We start from the raw sequence: 26,004 nt of genomic DNA, 5'->3' as shown, positions 1-26,004 counted from the left end.
ACAGATTTCATATCATGTAAAATTAAATTTGTGGTATATATTATATTCTGTCCATATATGTTTTATTATATTGGAAAAATGATCAGACCTTTGAAAACTAGATTTCAAGAACGTTATCGCTCAATTATTTCTGGGAAGAGTTCATTAAGACTTATAAAGCATATCCAGGAAAAACATAATTTTGATCCAGAGACCTTGCATTTTGCAGGTCTCGAAGTGGTTAACTATCCACCTCAAGGAGGTAACCACAACAACATTTTACTTAAGGTACCTTCACACGAAGCGACGCTGCAGCGATAGCGACAACGATGCCGATCGCTGCAGCGTCGCTGTTTGATCGCTGGGGAGCTGTCACACAGACCGCTCTCCAGCGACCAACGATGCCGAGGTCCCCGGGTAACCAGGGTAGCTCCGGCCCTAACAGCACAGCGGTGACGTCACCGCTGTGCTTTCACTTTCGGGCCGGCGCTCAGTAAGTGTCAGGAAGCAGACGCTGGGGGACGCGCAGGTGAGTATGTACTGTTTGTTTTTTTTACTTTTACGCTGGTAACCAGGGTAAACATCGGGTTACTAAGCGCGGCCCTGCGCTTGGTAACCCGATGTTTACCCTGGTTACCAGTGTAAAACATCGCTGGTATCGTTGCTTTTGCTTTCAAACGCAACGATACACAGCGATCGGGCGACCAAATAAAGTTCTGGACTTTATTCAGCGACCAGCGACATCACAGCAGGATCCTGATCGCTGCTGCGTGTCAAACGAAACGATATCGCTAGCCAGGACGCTGCAACGTCACGGATCGCTAGCGATGTCGTTTCGTGTGAAGGTACCTTTAGACACAAAGATAAGTGGATCATGAGAACCAATGCGCAAGGTCCCATTAATTAAATGACAGATTAGATCTGTCTATTTTCCTCTAGCTGGGTTTTTGCTTCTGTTTGAAAGTAATTACTAAATTTATGTTTATATTTGTTGCACATTATCTATTGTATATTCTTTTTCACGATATGCTGAAAGGTCAACCCTTTAAAAAGGAAGTGACCTCACATACTGTAATTACTAGTGATGAGCGAATAGTGAAATATTCAGATTTGAGAAAATCAGCACAAATAATTTCTAAGGCTACGTTCACATTTGCGTTGCGTCGGGCGCAGCCGTGGCGACGCATGCGTCATGCGCCCCTATATTTAACATGGGGGCGCATGGACATGCGTTGCATTGCGTTTTGTGACGCATGCTTTTTTTGGCGCAAGCGTCAGGGCGCAGAGAACGTAGCATGTTGCAATTTTTTTGCGCTAAAAAAATGAACGCATGCGTCACAAAACGCTGCGTTTTGCATGCGTTTTGCATGCGTTTTGCGTGCGTTGTGCGTTGCGTCGCCGACGCAGCACACAACAACGCAAATGTGAACGTAGCCTAATATCCGTGTATTCGTACCAAATAACTAATCCAATGCAAGTCAAAGGGAAAACCAAATATTTTTCTGCTGGACCCAACAAACAGGTCTGGGGGCTGAAAAAAAAAGCTGAAATGGATGGGAAACAGCTAAAACTAAGTGAGAACAGCATGGAGAAGATGCCTGCATGCCTTTCTGACTCACATATGGTATCTGGGTATAATGTTGTCAGACTATTGTGCCAATTTTAGAAGACCTACCAAACCAAACCTAAGTTTTTTATTAAAGGGAAAAATGCTAAGAGACATAACATAACATGTATATAATGCTAAATTAAAATAAATAATTAAAATATCATACCTCCTCTTTAGCATATGTTCACACGAACAGTTTTGGCTTTAGTTTTTTCTTTAAGATTTGTAAGGCTCTCACTCCTACATTTGGGAGGTCCCTCCCTCATGCCAAATAGTTAGGAAGATAGTGGAATACATATGCCCTATCACTTTAGAATGCCAGCTAAAACGTGCCCATTTGAATTTTGGCCTTCGCCCGCCACCACTACCACATCTACCACCATGTGATCATGTGGCCCTCGCTTGAGATTTTTAGAGGGCCAGCAAGTGCCGTGAAACCTGAGTTTGGGAAGAGCCCTCAGGTGGCCCTGTATCATGCATTTGGAAGTACTTTCACTCTTATATTTTGGAGGTCCTTCCCTGTCTAAATTGTTAGCAAGATAGTGGAATACATATTTACCATTACTTTAGAATGCCAGCTAAAACATGCCCATTTGAATTTTGGGCTTCGCCAGCCACAATCACCACGTCCACAGCCATGTTATTATGCGGTCCTCACTTAACATTTTCAGAGGGCCGGCAGGTGGACTGAAACTGGAGTTTTGTGAGCTCCACCGTTCATTTTGGCCACCGGATCTCAATGGAGCCAGGGTCATAGCGGGTGAAGCCTCTGTAAGGTGAATATAATACAGGAGTTTGGGGAGCTGTACAGTGAAGGAAATAATTATTTGATCCTTTGCTGATTACCATCAAGAACAAGTACCCACTGACGCTTTTCCCTGAGCTCTTTGATAGCCTGCGAGGAACAAAAATTTTTTACTAAGCTTGACCTCCGTATGGCTTACAATTTGGTCCGCATCCATGCTGGAGATGAGTGGAAGACCGCATTCAATACACGGGATGGGCACTACGAATATTTGGTCATGCCCTTCGGTCTCTGCAATTCTGTTGCAGTGTTTCAGGAGTTTATAAATTATGTCTTCTGGGATCTCTTGTATTCCTGCTTTGTGGTGTACATCGATGAAATTCTCATTTTTTCTCCGGATCTGTCTACCCATAGACGGAACGTTCGTCAAGTGTTACTTCGTTTGAGAGAGAACCATCTCTACACCCAGTATGAAAAGTGTATCTTTGAACAGACATCCCTGCCTTTTTTGGGGTACATCATCTCTGATTCCAGTTTAAAGATGGATCCCGAGAAGGTGTCTGCCATCCTCAACTGGCCGCAACCCCTCGGGGTGAAGGCCATCCAAAGATTCCTCGGTTTCGCAAACTATTACAGGCAGTTCGAGCCCCACTTCTCTTTGTTGACCATGCACCTCTCGTCACTTATCTGCAAGGGAGCTGATCCCAGTCTTCGGAGGCCGAGAACACCTTTTTGACTCAAAAGCAAGCCTTGGCACAAGCGCCGGTACTTCATCGCCCAGACACAAAAAGGGCAATCATTCATTTTCGAGGTGGATGCCTCCTCCACAGGGGCCAGGGCTGTGCTCTCCCAGAGGTCATCGTCTGGTCGTTTGACCACTTGCAGATTCTTCTCCAAGGCATTTTCTACTTCAGAATGCAACTATTCCATCAGTGACAGAGAACTACTGGTCATCAAGTTAGCGCTGGAGAAGTGGCGGTATTTTCTGGAAGGCGCGGTACACCCCTTCATAATTTTCACCGATCACAAGAATCTGGCTTATATTCAGTCGGCCCAAAGACTCAACCCTCGGCAAGCTCGGTGGTCCCTGTTTGTTGCCCCTTTTGCTTTTGAGCTTCACTTCAGACCTGGAGAAAAGAACGTTAAGATTGATGCGCTGTCAAGGTCCTTCCAGTCGGCTGATTTTAAAGAGGAACCATCCCACATTATTGATCCCTACAAAATCTCACGGTGGCTCCCCTGAGGGTTGCTACCTTCCCGCCGGATAAGACATTCATCTCTGAGAAAGACAGGGATAGTGTGCTGCGCTGGGGACACTCTTCTACTGTAAAATTGCTCGTCATGCTGGAACTAAGAAGACATATTTTCTTATCTCTCACCACTACTTTTGGCCGTCCTTGCGCCTTGATGTCAAAGAATTTTCAGCCTCCTGTCCTTCCTGCGCCCGAAACAAGATTCCGAGACAACTACCCTTTGGGGTCCTGCATCTTTTTCCTGTGTCCTCGGTTCCCTGGCGGCAGATTACCATGGACTTTGTCACCGATCTTCCTCGCTCCATGGGTTGCACAACTATACTGATGGTTGTGGATCGGTTTTCTAAGATGGCCCACTTTGTCCCGCTGCCTGGTCTGTCCTCAGCTCCCAAGTTGGCAAGAATTTTTATTCATCACATCTTCAAATTCCATGGTTTCCCACAACACATCGTGTCAGATCAGGGAGTCCAATTCACCTCCCGGTTTTGGAGAGCTCTCTGTAAACTTTTGAACGTGACTTTAGATTTCTCAGCCTATCATCCCCAGCCCAACGGTCAGGTGGAGTGGATTAGCCAGGTCTTGACCTCGTATCTCCGACATTTTTCTAATGCCCACCAGGACGATTGGGTTGACCTCCTCCCTTTGGCTTAGTTTGCCTATAACCAGAGGTGTATCGAGCGTTTCTGGCACCCGGGGAAAGAATTTGCAGCGCCCCAGAGTCCTGGTCGTTGCAGTACTGTGGCTTCGCCACTAAGGGGAGCCATGGTGCGTTCGATGGCACTGAAGGAGTTCTTCTGATCAGGTATCACAGACACCAATATGTTTCACAGCAGGGCCTCCGGGGGGAGCTAAGGGTGCTATTCATTAGGCCACTCCCCACCATAGTGGGTAAACTGGGGGTCAGGCAGGAAGTGAGGAAGAACGCTGACTGGATTGAACGAAGCAACACCTAGTGAGAGAGGGTGTTGTGGAGGAAGAGACAGTAGGGTCTCTGCCAGGGGTGGGATCCTGGCAGAGGCTTGGCATTGGAAAGAACGTAACGGGACCGTGCCTGCTCAGCATAGCGGCGGTGCCCAAGAAAGGACTAGAAGCGAGATAGATTGTGCTGAGTGAGAAACGAGATCAAGCAGACGGAGAATACCAGCAGGGGTTTTGTTGAAAGAGGCAGCACCTTGCTGAGGCGCATTACCGGTGGACGGAACGCCGAGGGAGTGGAATAATATACAGCTTTAAGCCATACTCCAAACAGCGGCAGGACAGTCAGTCTCAGGCGGGCTGTCTACCACATATCACCTATGAAGTCTTGGGGGGCAATTGCGGGAGAGGGGCGTCACTAGGGTCCCGGAAGAACTCCAGGCCTACCTGACAAACGGGTGCCGTTCCAACCTGAATAACAGGGAGGGATGGAATAAGAGAGGAACATCTAATCGAGTTGTGAGGGAACTTAAGAAACAGACACAACAGTTGTGGGGTACTTTCCGTGAGCACAGCAGGGAAGGACTACAACACACAGCGCTAAGAAGGAAGGCACTGATTTCCACCTGTGAAGAGAACTCTGGAGGTGCCATTGGACCGGCCGGACTTGCGCAGCCTGGTGAACCGTATTCTGGACTGAGGACTCAGAGATCTCCAGTAAAGAGGTAAAGAGACTGCAACCTGGTGTCCTCGTTATTTACCGCGACCTGCACCCCACAACTGCACCGCTACACCACCGTTAACACCACCTACTTCACCGGACGTCCCCCACTGACGGACAGGGCCACGGACCGGGTCTAGCCACCGTGACAACCCCAGGACTGAGATCCCAGAGGCCCGGCTCCAGGTACCCCTCGGCCCTGCGGCGGTGTGGGGGCGCTCCAACTCGGCGTCACGAACAGGATCTACTTAAACCTGAAGAATCAGGTCATGTGTGCCTAGAGACTGTGATTTACTGTACTTGAACCGTACTTTATGCTTGGACTGTGCTTTATTGCAAAGACTGTGGATTGTCACTTGCCGCCAAAAGTTCGCGCCAAAACCGCCGCCATTACAGCGCTAAGGAGAGCGCAGGAGAAGAAGAAGGGCGTGGAAGTGGGCGTGAACAAGCTGAAGAGCGCGAAAGACAATGGCCGCCCAGTCTAAATATCTCGGCCCCTTGAGGACGTGTCCGTCAGCAGCCGAGATCCGCCTCCTGATCCTTAATGGTGGGCAGAGACAACGAAAACGAAACCGCCCACGAAGAAGAGAGCGGGAAAAGGACCAGGAAGAAGAAGTGAGCGACATGGAGGACGCCATGGCGAGCCGCCCGGAGCCGGAGCGTGGGGTCGGAGCAGAGGACTCCCCCAGCCATCCGGAGGGGCACCGCAACCAGGTCTCCACCGCTGATGCTGAATTCCTGCAGGCCGGAGTGGACGAGCTCAGCGACCGACCCCGGCGGACGCAGCTGAGCACTGAGGCCGGGTGGAAGAAGGCCATCATCAGGAGACTCACCGGACATCTGTCGGCAGCCTCATCTGGTCCGGAGCAGGGAAGAAGTCCCAGCGCTCCGAAGCTGGAAAGCAAGGCCCTGCCGGAAAGGGGTATGCTACAAGCAGAGATGACAATGTCGCAGCACAAGGCCCTGCAACCAGCGTTCCAGACCCCAGCAGAGGCAGAACAGACCGGCACCGGAGGGACCGCATCTGAAGCAGGTATGAAAGACGACCCTGCCCTGACGACCGACACCACTCCAGTGACTGCTAGTGCCACAGCTGCTGACTCCGTTCCAGTGACTGATCTTGCAGCGGCCGCTACCTCTGCTGCAGCAAATGCCCATACTCAAGCTGCGCAGACCTCCATCGCTGCGCATGATTTAACCATACATGAAGGACGGATTAACAGCGTTTGTCCAGCACTGGGTGTAACCCTGGACCTCACTTTGCCTAGGCCAAGAAGGGTTAAGTGCCAGGTGCAGCCCTGGAAGCCGTCCAACTAAACCTCGGAAACCTGAAACTGTAAATAGTTAACTGTTTATTTCCTTGCTGTTTTGCTGCTAAAACCCGTCCTGGGTTAACTCTTAAAGGGATCCCTTTGTTTACCCGGGATCCCTATTGCTTTTTATTTTTGCTTTCACTTTCATTTTTGCTTTTTGGTTCACAATGTTATAAAAACTGCTGAATCATGAACAGTGCATGATACAAACTTCTTGTAAATAGTTTGCACCTTCTTAAAGGCGCTTTCTACTGGTTTTTCTTAAAGACATTTTGCGAAGATACCATTCCGGAGCCTTTGCATGGACTGGTAGGCTGAGAAGAAGAGCTACCTCAGAAAGACTTGATCTCCTCTTAAAGGGGAGGTTAGAATTGAACTTGAAAGTGATCCTGTTTTAGAACAGTAATGTCGAGATAATGCTTTGAAGGAAATGTAACTGTTTTTCATGGAAAAGTTATGTGTGTTTAATTTGTTTAAAATGTGAAACCTAGATAATGTTCTTTGAAGAGAAAGATGCAGAAAGCCCGTAGGGGTAGATGTAGAGTTCCATTTAACTGAAAGTAAAGAAGTAATAACGAATGTGAGGATAGAAGGTAAACCCTGCGTCCCCATAGAAAGTTAGTTCGTTACTAAGGACAGAAAGTAGACCCGTAGGGGTTAGTGAGTGAGTCCTTATAGGAGCCAGGCAGAGTGGGCTCCATGTTCTCAAACTGAAAGGAATGTTATGTCTATACTATGTATAGTAGAGAAAGGCAGTAGGCCCTGGCTGAACGGGGCGGTCCTGTAAAAGAAAGGAGAGGCAGTAGGTCTGGTGCCATAGGGACAGGCGGTCCTGCAGGTTCAAAAGTAGGAGAATGAAGAGTTACCTTGCCCTGTAATGTGATTATAGGAAGGCCTTTGATAAACTAAGAGTGTATGTTTCTTAAAGGCAATGTTAATTTATTGTTCCAGCATTTGCACTTAGTAGAATACCCGGTTGGGTAATGAGAGTAAATTGTAGCCTGTTGCTATGATATTTGATTATGTTTTGTAACGTTAAAGTGTCCTCACCTCCCATAAAGGGAAGCCTGTTCAAGTATACTTATTGTTTTGCACTCAACAAAATTGTATGTCTTTTTGCTAATCTGTATTGTTGTTTTTCTTCCCAGTCCCGGAGTACTGTGTTTAACCAGGGGGGAGTGCAGCGCCCCAGAGTCCTGGTCGTTGCAGTACTGTGGCTTCGCCACTAAGGGGAGCCATGGTGCGTTCGATGGCACTGAAGGAGTTCTTCTGATCAGGTATCACAGACACCAATATGTTTCACAGCAGGGCCTCCGGGGGGAGCTAAGGGTGCTATTCATTAGGCCACTCCCCACCATAGTGGGTAAACTGGGGGTCAGGCAGGAAGTGAGGAAGAACGCTGACTGGATTGAACGAAGCAACACCTAGTGAGAGAGGGTGTTGTGGAGGAAGAGACAGTAGGGTCTCTGCCAGGGGTGGGATCCTGGCAGAGGCTTGGCATTGGAAAGAACGTAACGGGACCGTGCCTGCTCAGCATAGCGGCGGTGCCCAAGAAAGGACTAGAAGCGAGATAGATTGTGCTGAGTGAGAAACGAGATCAAGCAGACGGAGAATACCAGCAGGGGTTTTGTTGAAAGAGGCAGCACCTTGCTGAGGCGCATTACCGGTGGCCGGAACGCCGAGGGAGTGGAATAATATACAGCTTTAAGCCATACTCCAAACAGCGGCAGGACAGTCAGTCTCAGGCGGGCTGTCTACCACATATCACCTATGAAGTCTTGGGGGGCAATTGCGGGAGAGGGGCGTCACTAGGGTCCCGGAAGAACTCCAGGCCTACCTGACAAACGGGTGCCGTTCCAACCTGAATAACAGGGAGGGATGGAATAAGAGAGGAACATCTAATCGAGTTGTGAGGGAACTTAAGAAACAGACACAACAGTTGTGGGGTACTTTCCGTGAGCACAGCAGGGAAGGACTACAACACACAGCGCTAAGAAGGAAGGCACTGATTTCCACCTGTGAAGAGAACTCTGGAGGTGCCATTGGACCGGCCGGACTTGCGCAGCCTGGTGAACCGTATTCTGGACTGAGGACTCAGAGATCTCCAGTAAAGAGGTAAAGAGACTGCAACCTGGTGTCCTCGTTATTTACCGCGACCTGCACCCCACAACTGCACCGCTACACCACCGTTAACACCACCTACTTCACCGGACGTCCCCCACTGACGGACAGGGCCACGGACCGGGTCTAGCCACCATGACAACCCCAGGACTGAGATCCCAGAGGCCCGGCTCCGGGTACCCCTCGGCCCTGCGGCGGTGTGGGGGCGCTCCAAATTCATTTTGGCGCCCCCCCAAGGACATATGCCCCCCGTCAGCCCCATCATTGCTCTCTCCTCCTCCACCGTCCCCATCATTGCTCTCTCCCCATCAGCCCCATCATTGACCTCTCCTCCCCCCACACACACACCATTCACTTCTCTGCACATTCCCCTGCAGCGCGATACACACACACCCAATACTGAGCCACACACACATTCACACACACACATACACACACATATTCACACACACACAAATTCACACACACATACACACACTCACATACACACATTCACACACATACACACACACACAAACACACATAAACACACACACACTCACACACACATACACACACACACACTCACACACATACCAACACACACTCACATACACACACATTCACACACACCTCTCACCTCTCCTCGCGCTTTGCCGCAGCATCTCCATCGCCTTCCTCTGACACAGCAGGCCGCTGAATGATGACGTCATCCAGCGGCGCGCCTGTGTGAGAGGAAGCGAGAGGAAGCAGGAAGACAGATCGCTGGGCAGCGGAGCTGCAGGGATTTCAACCTGCCCGCCGCAGCCACTCTGCAAGGGCTCCCCTCCACCTCTGCACACATTGGGAGCCGGCACTCTGCAGCTTCTCTGTGCCGGCTGTCAGCTTGACAGTCGGCACAGAGAACAGCTGACTCCCAGATCGGGGGCGGCAGAATGCAGCCGCCGGGGGAGACACTGCGGACCGCCGAATTAGGCGGCCCGACTGCGCCCCCCTGCCGGCTGCGCCCGGGCACATGCCCCGGCTGCCCCCCCTAGATACGCCACTGCCTATAACAATCACTCCGGTAAGTCTTCTGCCAAGTCCACTTTCTTCATCGTCTCTGGTCAACATCCCAACCTGCCTCTTCTGATTTCCCCTGGTTCGGGTGTGCCAGCTGCCAACTCCCTGTCCTTGGAATTCTCTAAGATTTGGGAGGAGACCAAGGATTCACTGTAGAGGTCTTGCATTAGGATGAAAAAGCATGCTGACAAAAGGCGTTTGGATGCTCCTCCTTATCAATCTGGCGATATGGTCTGGCTTTTGTAAAAATATATCCATCTTAAGATTCCCTCCTATAAATTGGGTCCTCGCTACATTGGTCCCTTTGAGATCCTGGCTCAAATCAATGACGTAGTCTACAAGTTGAGGTTGCCTGCCTCGCTCCGTATCTCCAACTCCTTCCATGTGTCTCTCCTTAAACCTGTGGTCCTTAACCACCATCATACTTCTGTTGGTTCTTCTCCACCACCTGTTAGCACTGATAATGTTTTTGAAGTAAGAGATATACTAGCCAGGAGAAAGGTTAGGGGTAGAACCTTCTTCTTGATTGATTGGAAGGGGTACGGGCCTGGGGAGAGGTCATGGGAACCATGGGAGAATATCGATGCTCCTCGTATCTTGAGATTTCTTTCCAGCCTTAAGAAAGGGGGATGTAAGGGAGGGGGTACTGTTACGGCGCACTGCGATATTCACCTTGCTTCCCCGGTCCCTCGCGGCATCCCTCTTCCTCCTATTCTGGGTCCTCGGCCATGCTGAGGATCCCGTTCCCCTCACATGCGCGCTAGCTGCTTAGGTCGCGGTCGCGCGCACTCCCAGCTTCTTTATGATGGCAGGTTGTAGTGACTCGGAAGCGCTGTCCTGCCTGGGTAGCGGCCTCCGGATATATCAGGTCGCTTCTGATTATTATTGTGCCTTTCCTTGCTCCCTCCAGGTCCACTTAGGTTTCTGTACGTCAAGTCCCTGTACACTTCCAGTGCATGCTCTGCTCAGTCCCTGTACGCTTCCAGTGCGTGCTCTGCTCCGTCCAGGATCCGGTACCCTCTGTGTGAACTCTGCCGTGTCCTGAGTCCCGGGTTTTCTCTGTGGCTGCTCCTCCCGTCTGGTCCTCGGCGAGTATCCTGATTCTCCTCATTGTTCTCGAGCCACCCCTCTGGCACAAGCTATCGTGGTGTATCTCCCTCCTAGGCTTGCCCCTAATGGTCCCTGTATAGGGGTCGGTTCCACCTAGTCAGCTCACCTGGGAACATTCACCGCGATCCAGTGGGTCCACTCCAGGAATCATAACATAGACATTGTAGGACCGTCCCGATCAGAGTTACCTTCTCGTGGTGGGATGGCTTTTATGCTGTTTTTTTTAATCAAAAACAGTATTACTAAAAACTTTATGCTATTTAAATGCACTATTTGATTTTTATTTACTTAGTTACAGCAGGGTTTTTGCTCATTTTTTCTCTTGTAGGTTTTATATGTTTTATGGCCAAAGTGAACATGCGCTTATGAGCTGCATGTGATACCAACTCAAGTGAAGCTCAATTTTTATGTTTTTTTCTTAGTCATTACAAGAGCTAGAAATAGGAAATACAAGTTTCACCATTGCACAATGTGCAAAGTTTTCAAAAAGTAAAAAACATTACCACTTGAGGTATACATAGATGACTACTGAGTACTTGTTGCAGAAGGAGGAGGAGATTTCTTGAACAAAATGGGTTTGGATGGTAAGGGATGGACTTTAAGACAACTTCCAAAAAAAACCATTTGGGCTGCATTCACATTACCTTGCTGTCATCCGTAGGGCTTACAAAGTCAGAGGAAATCCAGCCCTTGTTCAATTTTAGAAGAGTCTGCCTGTCTGTATTTTCCAGTGACAGCTGTGTGCGCCTATCCAGTATGATTGCACCAGCCAAACTAAAAAACTGCTCAGACAAGACACTTGCGGCAGGGCATGGCAGCATCTCCAAGGCGTACAAGGAGAGGTTGGGCCAAGTGTGCAGCTTGGACAACCAATAGTTAAAGGGCACTGAAGAATCAGGAAAGATGCTGGTATGGCCACTTAAGTAGTCCTTCACCATATTGGTCAACTTCTCCCTCCTTGTCATAGTTACACCTACAAATAGTACAAATAGCCCTTGATGATGTGGCGGTTTCATGAAAATGGTCTAGTTGGTGGACATCCCCCCGAGTTGCATCTGGTGTGCGTGGCCCTCCTCTGTAATCCTTGTGGGTGAAAAAAGCCGGTACCTCTGCCAGCAGCATTGTCTGTGGGTAATCTTTTCAGCAAGTCTTCTACAAAGGCCCTCTGGCATGCATGCATTGAAAATGGCACATCTGCCTCTGACATGAGAGAAGCAAATTTCTCCTTGTACCGTGGGTCAAGAAAGGTGCACAGTCGGTATTTCATGTTGGACAGCACGGTGGTGCAGTGGATAGCACAGCAGCCTTGCAGCGCTGGAGTCCTGGGTTCAAGCCCCACGAAGACAACATCTGCAAAGAGTTTGTATGTTCTCTCTGTGTTTGCGTGGGTTTCCTCCGGGTACTCCGGTTTCCTCCCACATTCCAAAGACATACTGATAGGGAATTTAGATTGTGAGCCCCAACGGCGACAGTGACGATAATGTGTGTAAACTGTAAAGCGCTGCGGAATATGTTAGCGCTATATAAAAATAAAGATTATTATTATTGGACAAAATGTGTTTCACGCTAGAGCCTTGGGAAAGGCATCTGGACATTAACTCTGCCATGTATGGCAGACTACAAAGAGTCAAATGCTCAGTGTCCTCACCAGGAAGAACACTAACTAACCTCTTCTCCTCACGATGCATAACATCCTCCTCTTCAGGCCATCCATACTGGACAGGTATGAAGCTGGGATTTGGAGATCCCTCTGTAGCGCATCCTGTTCCTCGTCATCACCAATGTGGCCTTAGAATATTGTGTGAGGCTGGGCTGTGTGGAATCAGACACTGTAAAATCTTGCCTCATAGGCACCTGCTCAGCATTCAAAGTTTTCTCTTTGAGATTCTGCAGGAACATTTTAATAGACAGATAAGTGGGATGGTTACGCTGATAATAGCATCATCAGCGCTAACCATCTTGGTACAGTATGCAAAGTTTTGAAGAACCTCACACATGTCAGCGATCCACACTCACTCGGCATTTGTTATGTGTGGGGGCTGAGTGTTACTCTGACGGGTATTGAGAAGCTATAATTCAGACACTGCCTTCTGCTGTTCGCTAAGCCTTGCCAACATATGAAAGGTTGAATTCCTGCATGTGGGCAGGTCACAAATCAGTTGATGTCGAGGCAAATTAAAGCACTGCTGCAGCAATGCTAGACTGGCAAAAGTCTGAGATGACTTTTGGAAATGTGCGCTGACACGGAGTACCTTGGAAAATAGGTCTGGCAAGTCAGGGTATGTTTTTTAAAAACCACTGTACAACCAAGTTCAGCACGTGGGCCATTGCCTAATAGCATATCTATCTGTGTCTGGACTAAGTCAAGGATCTATTCGTGTCAAGTTTCCTCAAGTATAACTGTGCTTCATAGACTTTCTGTTTGTTTGCATCTACCTCTGAAGTTTCCTATTGACTGCTAAGCTGCGTTTATTATTTGCACCAAGTATTGTGGACTTGAGTTTCTCTCTGCACCTGCTTGAATCACCGTGTGATAATATAAACTTTACCACTTATAAAACTGTGTCCTGTTGTCTTGTTCCACGCAAAGAGTCTCCTGAATTATCCTCTATAATTATTACAGGATAATCTAGCCACAAAAAAAAAAGGAGACTGCTGGAACAATGACTGCAGAGAGCAGATTAGAGCAGGTGTTTTCTATAATTAGATCACTGCAGAAAGATGTGGAAGGTCTGCAAAAGAAGTTTGGAAGCTTTGAACACAATCAACAAGTGTTTGGACAAACTTTGCAGGACTTAAACAATCGCATGGCAGCCCAGGAAAACAAACTTGCTGGCATAGAGTACCAGTATGGACGGGCTTTTCAGGACATAAGCACGCAAATAACTGCACAAGTGACCTTACCCTCTGGGCAACCGCCACCAGCTAGCCCACCTAAGTTGCCCCCATTCAGATTTAATGGTGATCGCGACAAATTTCGTGGCTTTGTGAATCAATGTATGCTATATTTTGATGTGCATGCTGACCTTTTCCTACTGATAGATCCAAAGTATTGTGTGTAATAATGCTACTGACCTCACAAGCGCTCGCCTGGGCGAATCCGATGATTGAGTCTCGTGACCCATGGTTAAATGACTTGGATGATTTCTTGGCCGCTATGGCATTAATGTTTGATGACCCTAATCGCCGTGCAACCACTGAATCTGCTTTGTTGTCTTTACGCCAGGCTAAACGTTCTGTTATTGAGTATGCCACTGAATTCAAGAGATTGACAGTAGATACCAATTGGGACAGTTATGCGCAATTGCCTGTTTTTAAAAAGGGGCTGTCTAGTATTATAAAAGATGAACTAGCTTGCTCAGAATCACCACAAGAACTAGAGACATTTATACAGCATTGTGTGCGCATAGACATTCGCCTTACTGAGCGTAGGCAGGAGAAATTTGCTGCATATAGCCATATTTCTAACTTTTCCCTTCCTTCCAAAGAGCCTGCAGGTAAAACATCTCGGGAAGTGGAGGAGGTGCCCATGCAAATTGATTCCGTTCAGAGACGTGAGATCAATGAGCGCTGGGAGCATCGCCTTCGTGAAAGTCTATGTTTCTACTGCGGCCAGTCTAACCACTTCTTGATCAATTGTCCTAAGTGTCCTAGACGGCCTAACAAGGTGCTAGCAGCAATAGGGGAGTATGACAACTGTGATGATGAATCTGACATCTCTGAATGTAGCCTGCCTTTAAACGCTGTATTCCATTCACTTTCTATGACTTCACCTTCCCCCCAAGGAGCTGAAGGAAAATAACTCTCACTGTTCTCTCCCTATTAAGATCCTGTGTTCAGGAAAGTGGATTTCCAGTTCAGCTATGATTGACTCTGGTGCAGGTGGCAATTTCATGGATATGGCATTTGCCAAGGAACATGGTATTAAAATTCAGCAAAGAGCCTCTCCAATTACCATGGAAACAGTGGATGGGTCACCTTTAATCTCTGGGCCTGTGGATCAGGAGACCGTACCCCTTGATATTTTGTTGGAGCCTAATCATCAGGAGCAACTTTCTTTCTTGCTAATTTCCTTGGTTGCGTTCTCAGAACCCAATTATCAACTGGGAGACAAAGGAGATTATCTTTCCAACAAGGAGCAACTCAGCGTTAACAGAAGCTGTCCCTGAGTCCACGGCTACGGAACCACATGTACAGGTATCTTCTTTACCTCCAGCATATAAAGAGTTCTCTGACCTCTGTGACAAGAAGAATGCAGATCAACTTCCTCCACACAGGCATTATGACTGTTCCATTGAGTTGCTTCCTGGGGCAGATATTCCTTTTGGTCACGTATACCCTTTGGCGGCACCTGAGCTTCAAGCCTTAAAGGAGTATATTGATGAAAATCTGGCCAAAGGCTTCATACGTCCTTCTTCCTCACCAGCAGGGGCACCCATTTTTTTTGTAAAGAAGAAGGATGGGACCCTGAGACACTGTGTTGACTATCGGGAACTCAATAAGGTAACCGTACGAAACCGTTACCCTTTGCCTCTGATTCCCGAATTACTGGAAAGAGTCCGCCACGCTAAGGTGTTCTCCAAGCTGGATCTTCGTGGGGCTTATAATTTGGTGCGTATTCGTCCAGGGGATGAGTGGAAGACAGCATTCAGATGCCGGTATGGACACTTTGAATCTCTTGTGATGCCCTTCGGGCTTTGTAACGCCCTGCAGCATTTCAACACCTTGTTAATGACATCTTCAGAGATTTGTTGGACCAGTTTGTGGTGATCTATTTGGACGATATACTAATCTTTTCTGACTCTCTACAGGAACATGAAGAACATGTCAAGACTGTTTTAAGACGTCTGAAAGAGAACCAACTGTATATCAAGCCGGAGAAATGCGAGTTCCATCGTTCTGAGATACAGTTCTTGGGTTATATCATCTCTCCCCAGGGGCTGAACATGGAATCTGGTAAGATTCAGGCTATCCTTGACTGGCCGCCACCCAAGAACGTTAAGGAGGTCCAACGTTTTATTGGTTTTGCAAATTTCTACAGACGCTTCATTCGAAATTTTTCTGATATTGTCCGTCCCATTACTTCCTTGACAAAGAAGGAAAAGCCCTTTAAGTGGTCATCACAGGCTCAAGAAGCTTTTGATCGGCTGAAGATCTGTTTCACATCAGCACCGCTGTTGATACACCCAGATCCAACACATCCTTTCATTGTGGAGGTGGACGCTTCTGATAATGCTTTGGGGGCTATTCTCTCCCAAAGAACTGGAGAGAAGGGTCTGCTACATCCTTATGCTTTCTTTTCCCATAGACTAACCTCAGCAGAGAAGAATTACGACATGGGAGACAAGGAATTGCTGGCTATTATTGCGGCTTTCAAAGAATGGAGGCATCATCTGCAAGGAGCTGCACAACAGATCATAGTGCTAACTGACCATCGCAATCTAGAGTTCCTTAGATCCGCTAGATGTCTTTCTCCTCGTCAGGTTCATTGGAACTTATTCTTAAATCAATTTAACTTTGTTATCTCGTACCGTCCAGGTTCTCGTAATGGGAAGGCTGATGCTTTATCCCAAATCCATGCTGCGGATTCCGTACCTGGAGCCCCGTCCAAGACCATTCTATCTGATGCCAATTTCATCGGAGTTATCCACGATCAGGACTTGTGGAAGGAGTGCAGGGAGGCCTATGAAGGTGATGTATTTCTGGCCAACCCACCTGTGGATATTAATCTTGTCTTTAAGGGTGGCATGTGGTTCAGAGATCGACGTATCTACGTCCCGGAGGTCATCCGTCTGCAGATCCTCAAGTTGGTACATGACTCCAAGTTGGCTGGTCACAGTGGGGTACAGAAGACACAAGAGTTCCTGAGCCGATTCTTCTGGTGGCCATCTTGCCTGAAGGATACCAAGGACTATTTTCTCTCTTGTGAGGTATGTGCCCGTTACAAGACTCCTCATGTGGCACCTACGGGTCTTCTACAACCATTACCTGTTCCATCCTGCCCTTGGGGGTCTATATCAATGGACTTTATTGTGGAGCTGCCTACATCGGGGGGCATGAATACAATCATGGTGGTAGTTGATCGCCTGACTAAAGCTGCTCATTTTGTTCCATGCACCGGCCTCCCCTCTGCTAAAGATACAGTGAACTTGGTTATACAGAATGTCTTTCGGTTGCATGGGTTGCCGGATGAGATCATCTCTGACCGTGTACAGTTCACTTCAAGATTCTGGAAGGGGTTTTGCTCTGCACTCAATATTAATGTCTGTCTCTCTTCTGCTTACTATCCCCAGACAAATGGTTAGACTGAGCGTACCAACCAGACGCTGGAACAATATCTAAGATGATATGTCAGCCATCTCCAGGATGATTGGTTGGAGTTGTTGCCGTTAGCCGAATTTTCATATAATAATTCTTAGAGCGCCTCCACTAAATTTACACCTTTCTTTGCCAATCTGGGTTATCATCCGTGTATTTTACCTAGGTCTCCAATTAATTCTCCGGTTCCAGCAGTGGAGGAAAGGCTGACTGCGATGAGACAAAGTCTGGAGGTTCTGAAGGAATCCCTGACCACGGCCCAAGAACGTTGTAAGAGATCGGCTGATAGATTCCGTAAACCTGCACCCATGTTCAAGGTAGGAGATTCCGTGTGGTTAGCAACTAAGAATCTGAAGTTAAATGTTCCTTCACAAAAACTTGGACAGAAATTCATTGGCCCTTTCAAGATCAACGGTATTGTGAGCTCTGTGGCCTGCCGGCTGAAGCTACCTAGGACAATGAAGGTACACCCAGTTTTTCATGTATCTTTACTAAAGCCTGTATCTCCTAATACCTTCCAGGGACGTGTTGTGCCACCTCTGCAGCCTGTGGTGATTGATGGGCAAGAACAATTTGTGGTGGAGGAAATTATTGATTCCAGGATTCGCAGGAATCGGCTCCAATATCTGATAAGATGGCAGGGATATCCCCCAGTGTCTGACTCTGTCCCAGACTCCACCAGGTTAACCCAGTGCGCCATCAAAGAAATCTAGCATACCTGTCCACAAGAACTTGTCAACATGTCTGTGGTTAGGTGGACCGTCCCTGCAATGCAATGGCCAGAGCACAGCTGATATTGTGTAACACATGCTTATGTATTGCGGGGAAGGCACACCGAGAAAAATAGTGGCGGCTGGGAATCGAGTTCCTTGGGGCTGCCACCGCCAAGAGGTTGTGATAGACTCAGTTCCCACAAGTCGAAACGACAACATTTCCAAGGCTAGCAATCTGGCAGTGTTGGTGTTTAGCTTTTGGGCCTGTGGATGGGTGGATATTTTAAACGTTAAACATCTGGGGCAGGGACAACGAACTGGACGTGGTTGCTTGGTTTGACAGATGCTGCAAATTACAGTTGCTTTGCCTGAAGAAATTTCAGAAAAAACTGCCATGCAGGGGAACAACGCACTCTTGGCCTGTTATCTAGCCGAGTGGGGGCTCTGTAGAACAGCTGACCGAGTTCTCCCTCTTGTCAAACCACTACCTCTTCTTGCCTGTTTTCATGCTATCAACAAATGTAGGCGGGCACTACTACTGGGGATCTCCCATTACATGCTACAAAAGGGCACAACCAACAAAAACAAGAGAAAAGATAGCATGCATTGAACAGGGATCACCACACAAAAAAGTATCAAAACATTATTAAATTTTATTGGATCATAACACAAACACTGCAAAAGGGTTAAAAACATTTAAAAATACAAACCGCAACAAATACATAGACCCATAATAGGGTCATGCCCTTGTCAAACCCCAAAACCAAAATCAATACATATAATGCTGAAGCTCAATCACAAGAAAACAATGTTACCCTAGTAATATAATATAGTTCATATTAAGGTAGTCCAAAGCTAATGAATTACAGGGTGCAAAAATACATCTTCCAAGTTTGTATGAGCAAATACATGTTAAAGGAAAATTAGATCAGCTCTTTGAACAAGCATTGCAACATGGCATTCTGAGTAAGAAGGAGGTGGATTTTCTGACAACAGACCATCCTGTGGTACCGACCTTTTACCTTCTTCCGAAGGTCCATAAGTCGTTGGTGGATCCCCCCAGGAGGCCAATAGTATCTGGTGTGAATGGCCTGTTTGAAAAATCTTGCATCTACCTAGACTTTTTTCTACAGCCAATGGCCATGTCACTGAAGTCCTTTATAAGGGACTCGACACATTTGATCTAACTTCTTCATGATTTCTATTTACCACCAGATACAATTTTGATTACTTTGGATGTCGGGTCCCTCTATACTAGCATTAACCATGACATTGGCTTAAGAGCAGTCTCCTTTTTCTTTGAACTTAACACCACGGGGGATAGAGGGCATGATCAGTTCCTGCTTGATCTTTTGTTTTTTGTCTTTGATAAAAACTATTTTGTTTTCAATAGGACTTTTTATAAACAGACAAAGGGTACTGCTATGGTGGCATGGTGCGCACCCTCCTATGCAAATCTGTTTTTAGGGTGGTGGGAGGAGTCGGTGGTCTATCAACACAAGGCCTTCGGGGAACGATGCCAGAAATGGCTTCGGTTTATTGATGACATTGTAATGTTTTGGACAGGTACGGAAGAGGATTGTAATCTATTTATTGTGGATCTTAATAACAACCCCTTCAATATCAAACTTACTTCAAACCTGTCACGGACCTCAGTGGAGTTTTTGGATCTCAAGTTGAGCCTGGAAGGTTTGTATATTGTCACCACTCTGTACCGGAAACCTACGGCCACCAATAGCCTATTACACTATTCGAGCTTCCATCCCAGGCATTTAAAAAATGGTATCCCAACAGGCCAATTCCTTCGGTTGAAAAGGAACTGCAGTTTGATGTCGGACTTCCATTCTGAAGCTCAGAAGTTGACGGACCGCTTTAGACATCGGGGATATCCGAAAGGAATAATTTCTTCCGCTTACCAGAGGGCTAAGACCAGTGCACACTCTGAGCTACTTCATAGACGGACACGTGAGTCATCTAGGCCTTTGGGCATTGTTACCACTTTCAACAATCAATGGCGGGACATTTATAGAATCTTGACAAGGGCATGACCCTATTATGGGTCTATGTATTTGTTGTGGTTTGTATTTTTAAATGTTTTTAACCCTTTTGCAGTATTTGTGTTATGATCCAATAAAATGTAATAATGTTTTTGATACTTTTTTGTGTGGTGATCCCTGTTCAATGCATGCTATCTTTTCTCTTGTTTTTGCTGTTTTCATGCTATTGATCCATCCGTCTCTGCACTGCTGTGTTCGCTAGGCGTGCCACCGTGCCAGGCTGGATCAATGGCCTCATCATCAACCATGTCATCTTCCAATTCATCAATCTGATCCTCCTTCTGAGTTGTGATTATAGGCAGATCTGATGGCAACTGTGCATCATGATCATCCACCTCCACCTCTTCAGACATTAATTGACCTTCCCCAACGTGGCTTTCTTCTGGCCGTGGGTGCTCAAATGTTTGGGCATCACTGCACTTCACCTCCTCATGACCATCTTTAATGGTGCACCTTGAGAGGCCTGACAAATTACAAGGGAATGTAAATAGTTCAGAGTGGCCAGCTTTGGGGTCATAGGTCTCCTGGGAATCTTGATGGTGGGAGGAAGGAGGACCAGGTTGGGGATTCAGAGGCCCAGCCCCCTGGCTACTGAGACTGGACCATGTGGAAGACTTCGTGGTGCTGCTTGTCAACACACTGGAGCCTTTGTCTGCCATCCAACCCACAACATCCTCACACTTGTCTGGGTTCATCAGTGGTGTAGCATGCTGACCAAATTTGGACAGGAAGCTAGCACAAGATACAGTCACCTTCTGATCTGTTACACAGTCTTGGCGGGCACCACCACATGCAAGTCTCTTAATGTCACCCTTTCTCATACTGAATGTGACATCACCCTTTCTCATATTGAATGCTTTATACTTATGAAAAAAAATTCCTGGCTTTATTTTTCACAAGTACCCTCACCGAGGTGCTATGTGTTGTGAATTAGACCTTTTGGCTCCCTCTTGTGGTTACTAGTGATATGACTCTGGGATTGTCTTTCCTCAGTTTGGCACCCACCTGGGCCGTTAGTCCAGGGGTGTTGCTATATAAACTTCCTGGATCCTTAGTCCAGTGCCTGGCATCGTTGTAATCAGATCCTTTCTGTTTGCTCCTGTCTGCTGGTCCTGGTTCGTGCAAAATTAAGCTAAGTCCTGCTTCTTTGTTTTTTGGTTATTTTCTTTGCTCTTATTTTTGTCCAGCTTGTACTAAATGTGATTCCTGACTTTGCTGGAAGCTCTAGGGGGCTGGTGTTCTCCCCCCGGGCTGTTAGACGGTTCGGGGATTCTTGAATATCCAGCGTGGATATTTTGATAGGGTTTTTTGCTGACCATATAAGTCATCTTACTATATTCTGCTATTAGCTAGTGGGCCTCTCTTTGCTAAATACCTAGCTCATTCTTACGTTTGTCTTTTCCTCTTACCTCACCGTTATTATTTGTTGGGGGCTTGTATCCAACTTTTTGGGGTCTTTTCTCTGGAGGCAAGAAAGGTCTTTCTTTTCCCTTCTAGGGTTAGTTAGTTCTCCGGCTGGCGCGAGACGTCTAGAACCAACGTAGGCACGTTCCCCGGCTGCTGCTATTTGTGGTGCTAGGATTAGATATATGGTCAGCTCAGTTACCACTGCCCTATGAGCTGGTTTTTTGTGTTTGCAGACTTAGTAATTATTTCTGAGACCCTCTGCCATTGGGGTCATAACAGTATGCCAGGCCAACATTGAATGTTTAATGCATTGCAGAAGTGGGATAATAAGAAAGGAAATTCTGAGTTTTTTTTTTTTTCCTCTCTTCCTCCCCTTTACCTCTGAGTGGCTTGTGCTTGCTGCAGACATGAATGTCCAGACCTTGATTACAAGTGTAGACCAGCTTGCTGCTCGTGTGCAGGGCATACAAGATTTTGTTACCAGTAGTCCAATGTCTGAACCTAAAATACCTATTCCTGAACTGTTTTCTGGAGACCGATTTAAGTTTAGGAATTTCAGGAATAATTGTAAATTGTTTCTATCTCTGAGACCCCGTTCATCTGGAGATTCAGCTCAGCAAGTTAAAATTGTTATCTCTTTTTTACGGGGTGACCCTCTGGATTGGGCTTTCTCGCTAGCGCCAGGAGATCCGGCATTGGCAAATATTGATGCGTTTTTTCTGGCGCTCGGATTGCTTTACGAGGAACCCAATCTTGAAGTTCAGGCAGAAAAAGCCTTGCTGGCTATTTCTCAGGGCCAGGATGAAGCTGAAGTGTATTGCCAAAAATTTCGGAAATGGTCCGTGCTTGCTCAGTGGAATGAGTGTGCTCTGGCCGCAAATTTCAGAAATGGCCTTTCTGAAGCCATTAAGAATGTGATGGTGGGTTTCCCCATTCCTACAAGTCTGAATGATTCCATGGCGCTGGCTATTCAAATTGACCGGCGTTTGCGGGAGCGCAAAACCGCTAATCCTCTGGTGGTGTTGTCTGAACAAACACCTGATTTAATGCAATGTGATAGAATTCAGACTAGAAATGAGCGGAAAAATCATAGACGTCAGAATGGGTTGTGTTTTTACTGTGGTGATTCTACACATGTTATATCAGCATGCTCTAAACGCCTAACAAGGGTTGTTAGTCCTGTCGCCATTGGTAATTTGCAACCTAAATTTATTTTGTCTGTGACTTTAATTTGCTCATTGTCTTCTTACCCTGTTATGGCGTTTGTGGATTCAGGTGCTGCCCTGAGTCTTATGGATCTGTCATTTGCCAAGCGCTGTGGTTTTGTTCTTGAACCGTTGGTAAATCCTATTCCTCTTAGAGGTATTGATGCTACGCCATTGGCGGAAAATGAACCGCAGTTTTGGACGCAGGTAACCATGTGCATGACTCCTGAACATCGGGAGGTGATTCGTTTTCTTGTTCTGCATAAAATGCATGATTTGGTCGTTTTGGGTCTGCCATGGTTACAGACCCACAATCCAGTCTTGGATTGGAAGGCAATGTCTGTGTCAAGTTGGGGCTGTCAGGGAATTCATGCTGATTCCCCGCCGGTGTCTATTGCTTCCTCTACTCCTTCAGAAGTTCCTGAGTATTTGTCCGATTATCAGGATGTATTCAGCGAGTCCAGGTCCAGTGCTCTGCCTCCTCATAGGGACTGTGACTGCGCCATAGATTTGATTCCAGGTAGTAAATTTCCTAAGGGAAGACTATTTAATCTGTCTGTACCTGAGCATGCCGCAATGCGTTCGTATATCAAGGAGTCTCTGGAGAAGGGGCATATCCGTCCATCCTCTTCCCCTCTTGGTGCGGGATTCTTTTTTGTGGCCAAGAAGGACGGATCTTTGAGACCTTGTATTGACTATCGGCTTCTGAATAAAATCACTGTTAAATTTCAGTATCCTTTGCCTCTGTTGTCGGACTTGTTTGCCCGGATTAAGGGTGCCAAGTGGTTTACCAAGATAGATCTTCGTGGTGCGTACAACCTTGTGCGCATTAAGCAAGGAGATGAATGGAAGACAGCATTTAATACGCCCGAAGGTCATTTTGAGTACTTGGTGATGCCTTTTGGGCTCTCTAATGCTCCCTCAGTGTTTCAGTCCTTTATGCATGATATTTTCCGGAAGTATCTGGATAAATTTATGATTGTTTATCTGGATGATATTCTGGTTTTCTCTGAAGATTGGGACTCACATGTGGAGCAGGTCAGGATGGTGTTTCAGGTTTTGCGTGAGAATGCTTTGTTTGTTAAGGGCTCAAAGTGTCTCTTTGGAGTACAGAAGGTTCCCTTTTTGGGGTTTATTTTTTCCCCCTTCTGCTGTGGAGATGGACCCAGTCAAGGTCCGAGCTATTCATGATTGGACTCAACCCACGTCAGTTAAGAGTCTTCAGAAGTTCTTGGGTTTTGCTAACTTCTACCGTCGTTTTATCGCTAATTTTTCTAGCGTTGTTAAACCTTTGACGGATATGACCAAGAAAGGTTCTGATGTTGCTAACTGGGCTCCTGCAGCCGTGGAGGCGTTCCAAGAGTTGAAGCGCCGGTTTACTTCGGCGCCTGTTTTGTGCCAGCCTGATGTCTCACTTCCCTTTCAGGTCGAAGTGGATGCTTCTGAGATTGGGGCAGGGGCCGTTTTGTCGCAGAGAGGCCCTGGTTGCTCGGTAATGAGACCATGTGCTTTCTTCTCTAGGAAGTTTTCGCCTGCTGAGCAGAATTATGATGTTGGCAATCGGGAGTTGCTGGCCATGAAGTGGGCATTTGAGGAGTGGCGTCATTGGCTCGAGGGTGCTAAGCATCGTGTGGTGGTCTTGACTGATCACAAAAATCTGATGTATCTCGAGTCTGCTAAACGCCTGAATCCTAGACAGGCCCGCTGGTCATTGTTTTTCTCCCGTTTTGACTTTGTGGTCTCGTATTTACCAGGTTCCAAGAATGTGAAGGCTGATGCTCTTTCAAGGAGCTTTGTGCCTGACTCTCCTGGAGTCGCAGAACCAGTTGGTATTCTTAAAGAGGGAGTTATCTTGTCGGCCATTTCTCCTGATTTGCGATGTGTGTTGCAGAGATTTCAGGCTGGTAGACCTGACTCTTGTCCACCTGACAGACTGTTTGTTCCTGATAAGTGGACCAGCAGAGTCATTTCCGAGGTTCATTCCTCGGTGTTGGCAGGGCATCCGGGAATTTTTGGCACCAGAGATCTGGTGGCTAGGTCCTTTTGGTGGCCTTCCTTGTCACGGGATGTGCGGTCATTTGTGCAGTCCTGTGGGACTTGTGCTCGAGCTAAGCCTTGCTGTTCTCGTGCCAGCGGGTTGCTCTTGCCCTTGCCTGTCCCGAAGAGGCCTTGGACACACATTTCCATGGATTTCATTTCAGATCTCCCGGTGTCTCAGGGCATGTCTGTCATCTGGGTGGTATGTGATCGCTTTTCTAAAATGGTCCATTTGGTGCCTTTGCCTAAGCTGCCTTCCTCTTCCGATCTGGTTCCTGTGTTCTTTCAGAATGTGGTTCGTTTACACGGCATTCCTGAGAATATTGTGTCTGACAGAGGATCCCAGTTTGTTTCCAGGTTCTGGCGATCCTTTTGTGCTAGGATGGGCATTGATTTGTCGTTTTCGTCTGCCTTTCATCCTCAGACTAATGGACAAACGGAGCGAACTAATCAGACTCTGGAGGCTTATTTGAGGTGTTTTGTTTCGGCAGATCAGGATGATTGGGTGACCTTCTTGCCGTTGGCTGAGTTTGCCCTTAATAATCGGGCTAGTTCCGCTACTTTGGTTTCGCCATTTTTCTGCAACTCTGGTTTCCATCCTCGTTTTTCCTCGGGACATGTGGAGCCTTCTGACTGTCCTGGGGTAGATTCTGTGGTGGATAGGTTGCAGCAGATCTGGAATCATGTGGTGGACAACTTAAAGTTGTCACAGGAGAAGGCTCAGCGTTTTGCCAACCGCCGCCGCGGTGTGGGTCCCCGACTTCGTGTTGGGGATTTGGTATGGCTGTCTTCTCGATTTGTTCCTATGAAGGTCTCCTCTCCTAAATTTAAGCCTCGCTTCATCGGTCCTTACAAGATATTGGAAATCCTTAATCCTGTGTCCTTTCGCTTGGATCTTCCGATGTCGTTTGCCATTCACAACGTGTTCCATAGGTCTTTGTTGCGGCGGTACGTTGTACCTGTGGTTCCTTCTGTTGAGCCTCCTGCTCCGGTGTTGGTTGAGGGCGAGTTGGAGTACGTGGTGGAGAAGATCTTGGATTCTCGTCTCTCCAGACGGAGGCTTCAGTATCTGGTCAAGTGGAAGGGCTATGGTCAGGAGGATAATTCCTGGGTGGTGGCTTCTGATGTGCATGCGGCCGATTTAGTTCGTGCCTTTCACGCTGCTCATCCTGATCACCCTGGTGGTCTTGGTGAGGGTTCGGTGACCCCTCCTTAAGGGGTACTGTTGTGAATTAGACCTTTTGGCTCCCTCTTGTGGTTACTAGTGATATGACTCTGGGATTGTCTTTCCTCAGTTTGGCACCCACCTGGGCCGTTAGTCCAGGGGTGTTGCTATATAAATATAAACTTCCTGGATCCTTAGTCCAGTGCCTGGCATCGTTGTAATCAGATCCTTTCTGTTTGCTCCTGTCTGCTGGTCCTGGTTCGTGCAAAATTAAGCTAAGTCCTGCTTCTTTGTT

The sequence above is a fragment of the Ranitomeya variabilis genome, chromosome 1 (assembly GCF_051348905.1).
Source record: "Ranitomeya variabilis isolate aRanVar5 chromosome 1, aRanVar5.hap1, whole genome shotgun sequence".
NCBI classification, from domain to species: Eukaryota; Metazoa; Chordata; class Amphibia; order Anura; family Dendrobatidae; genus Ranitomeya; species Ranitomeya variabilis.
Note: the sequence above shows the minus strand (reverse complement) of the source record.